This window comes from Triticum dicoccoides, unplaced genomic scaffold, assembly GCF_002162155.2.
Source record: "Triticum dicoccoides isolate Atlit2015 ecotype Zavitan unplaced genomic scaffold, WEW_v2.0 scaffold87608, whole genome shotgun sequence".
Classification (NCBI taxonomy): domain Eukaryota; kingdom Viridiplantae; phylum Streptophyta; class Magnoliopsida; order Poales; family Poaceae; genus Triticum; species Triticum dicoccoides.
In genome coordinates this window covers 1-3,774 of record NW_021306936.1, presented here as the reverse complement: position 1 = coordinate 3,774, position 3,774 = coordinate 1, and the positions used below count along the sequence as shown (strand labels likewise).

The 3,774-nt window shown below is 48.3% G+C and overlaps 1 pseudogene; it reads left to right on the top strand.

Annotated features, from left to right (window-relative positions):
• The first annotated feature begins 113 nt into the window (after positions 1-113).
• LOC119348179 lies at positions 114-838 on the top strand (annotated as a pseudogene).
• Positions 839-3,774: the final 2,936 nt, after the last annotated feature.

Sequence of the window (3,774 nt, the reverse complement as noted above, 5' to 3'; positions counted from 1 at the left end):
GTGAGAGCCAAGTACACTTTGAGTTTATTGGATAGAGACGGGAATGCGACCATACGAAGAAGCGCCTTAAGACATATCATTGCGTCCTCGGGTTGTTATTATGGCTATAGTAGGTTCTTCTCCAAGAAGCACATCGACGATGACTGCTTCGCAATCAGGTGCGTCTTGACCGTCATCACACAACACACGGAGGACCAGAGCGTGGTCGTCATCCCCCGATCGGACCTCCACGACCACCTGGTAGACATGCTGGAGGGCCGGGAAGGCACGAACGTGACATTCAACGTGGGCGACCAGTTATTCCACGCTCATAGGTGCATGCTGGCTGCACGATCGTCGGTGTTCAAGGCGGAGCTCTTCACTGGAATGGAGGAGAACACTACTCGACACATCAAGGTCGACGATATGGAGCCTGCCATCTTCCAGGCCCTCCTCCACTTCATCTACACCGATACCTTCCCACATAACAGTGGTATAGACAAGAATGTGCCACTGGAACACTTGTTCGTTGCCGCGGATTGGTATGGCCTGGATAGGCTTGCGACAATGTGTGAACAAAGGCTATGCAACAGCATCGATGTGCACACATTTGCCACCACACTTGCCTTAGCGGAGCAGCACCAATGCGTGCAACTCAAGCAAGCATGCCTTAGATTCATGTCCTCTCATGATGTACTCAGTGACATCCAGGAGACCGATGGATTCAAGCATCTCATATCCAGCTGCCCTTCGGTTGTAGGGGGCATCATAAACAACATCGCCGTGTGGTAGGGCTGCCAAAAGCGCTCGAGTCGAAGCCACTCACAGCGATTCGTCTTCTAGCTACACCGGAGATTGACTCCAAAATAAATTAGTAGAACATGAGTCTATTTAATTTGTAGCTCAGGTTGAAAATGAGGCGAGTTTGCACCAATGTTAGCTCTCGCTTGATTTTGGTCGACATAGCATAGTTGAAGTAGCGGAACATATAAGACCTATGCTTTGCAATATACTGATTTTTCCTTTGAAAATTGCAATATATTGATGCAACTATCATTTCCATAATTTTATTGTATCAAGCTTATATATTTCTAGAACACACACCCTATTCTGTTTACATAAATTATATTCCCTCCGTTCCTAAATGTAAATCTTTTAAGCGATTTCACTATAGACTACATACGAAGCAAAATAAGTGAACCTATATTCTAAAAGGCGTCTATATACATTCGAATGTAGTCTCTATATAGTGGAATCTATAAAAGGATTTATATTTAGGAATGAAGGGAGAACTTGAGCATGAGTAGGTCAAGCCATTTTCGAAAGTGAACATGCTATTTTTTATTGGCCCAAAATCCACTCAAAACTATTACGGTTAAATGCAAGCCAACTCTAAAGCCCGATCTCTTATTCGAGTCAAACAGAGCTTACTTGTTTGATAACACCAGCTTAGCCTAGATCACCCGGACTTGACCGTTTTGCACCCCGAAGCCCTAACTAGGTGTACACGTGACACCGGAAGCCCGAAGGCAGCACGTACGTACGTACATAAGAAAGTGAGTTTATTTACCGCTCCCTCGATGTATTGTTTCCTTTGTTTGGAGATTGATTACCATCCGCGAGTTAAGGTAAAGTTAATGTGATTGAGCGATTTTTCTGAAAATCAATTATTTAAGATTAGGTTAATGTGATTGAGTGATTTAATGTAAGGTTAATTAATTTAGATTTGATATTTAGAGATTGTTCGTGATTGATGCTACATTACTAAATAACTTGCGCCAGTATGGAAAGTACTCATCTGTTCAGATTTCTTTTGTTGTGTGAGAGGATGACGCAAAAATAAACCGATGAAGTGGGGGCAGGGACGAAAAAATCTACGAAAAAAAATCAGCAAAGATGGGAGGAGGTACCAAAAAAAACCATGCAAGGTGGGACGAAAAAACCCCTGAAAATGAGACTACCAACTGCTTCATTGAAAATAGAAATTAATAGGTTCTCCTTGAGAAAATAGCTTACAAATATGGCCAGGTTTCTTTCAAGCTTTCTATACGTATAAACAAGGCCCGCTCACCCGTTGCCCTTGTCGTCTGCCGACTCTGCCATGGGAAACATCATCACTTTCGGGGAGAGGGCTGGTCGACGTGCCTGACGGAGGCCGACACCGGCGCACACAATTTCAAGGTGACAAACTACTCGCAGCTCGACGCCATCGGCGCCCTCAACCATGTAAGCTCGAAGACGTTCATCGTCGGCGGCTATAACTGGTGCATCAATTTCTACCCTGACGCATACGTTGGCCACGTGTTTGCCCAACTGTCTCTCAAAGGAAGTGTGGGAGTCCTGGATTAGGGGGTCTTCGGACAGCCGGACTATCTTCATTGGCTGGACTGTTAGACTATGAAGATACAAGATTAAAGACTTCGTCTCGTGTCCGGATGGGACTCTACTTGGCGTGGAAGGCAAGCTAGGCAATACGTATATGGATATCTCCTCCTTTGTAACCGACCTTGTGTAACCCTAACCCTCTCCAGTGTCTATATAAACCGAAGGGTTTTAGTCCGTAGGACAACAATCACAACATACAATCATACCATAGGCTAGCTTCTAGGGTTTAGCCTCTCTGATCTCGTGATAGATCTACTCTTGTACTACACATATCTTCAATATTAATCAAGCAGGATGTAGGGTTTTACCTCCATCAAGAGGGCCCGAACCTGGTTAAACATCGTGTCCCTTGCCTCCTGTTACCATCCGGCCAAGACGCACAGTTCGGGACCCCTACCCGAGATCCGCCGGTTTTGACACCGACATTGGTGCTTTCATTGAGAGTTCCTCGGTGTCGTCGCCGTTAACCTTGATGGCTCCTACTATCATCGATAGCGATGCGGTCCAGGGTGAGACTTTTCTCCCCGGACAGATCTTCGTATTCGGCGGCTTCGCACTGCGGGCTAATTCGCTTGGCCATCTGGAGCACATTGAAAGTTGCGCCCCTGACCATCAGGTCAGATTTGGAAGTTTGAATTACACGGCCAACATCCGTGGGGACTTGATCTTCGACGGATTCGAGCCACAGCCGGGCGCGCCGCACTGTCGCGATGGGTATTACCTAGCTCTGCCACCGGACGGTACCCCAGAGGCCGCGCCCGCATCAGCTCCGACCCTTAGCTCGGAGCCAACTGCGCCAATCGAAGACGGGTGGCTAGACACCGCCTTAGGGGCTGCAGTCTCGACGGCGATCGAGCCAAACACCAGCATAATCCTCTGCGCAGCCCGTGACTTCAAGGTGCCAGACTCTCTTCCGGACCCCGAACCATCCGCGCCCCTGCCAATCGAATCCGATTGGGCGCCGATCATGGAATTCACCGCCGCGGATATCTTTCAGCACTCGCCCTTCGGCGACATTCTGAATTCACTAAGGTCTCTTTCTTTGTCAGGAGAGCCCTGGCCGGATTATGGCCAACAGGATTGGGATGCGGACGACGAAGAAATTCGACGCCCACCCACCACCCACTTAATAGCCACTGTCGATGACTCAACCGACATGCTCGACTTCGACTCCACAGACATCGATGGTATGGACAACAATGCGGGAGGCGAAGAGGAACCACCGCCCACAGGGCGCTGGACGTCCACTTCATCATATGACGTATACATGGTGGACACACCAAAAGAAGACCACGACGAGGAACGGAAGGACGCACCGAAGGCTTGTTCCCTCGAGAAGCAGTCAAAGCGGCGACACAAGCGCCGCCCCAAATCCCGCCTCGCCAGAAATAACGATCACATAGACCCAGC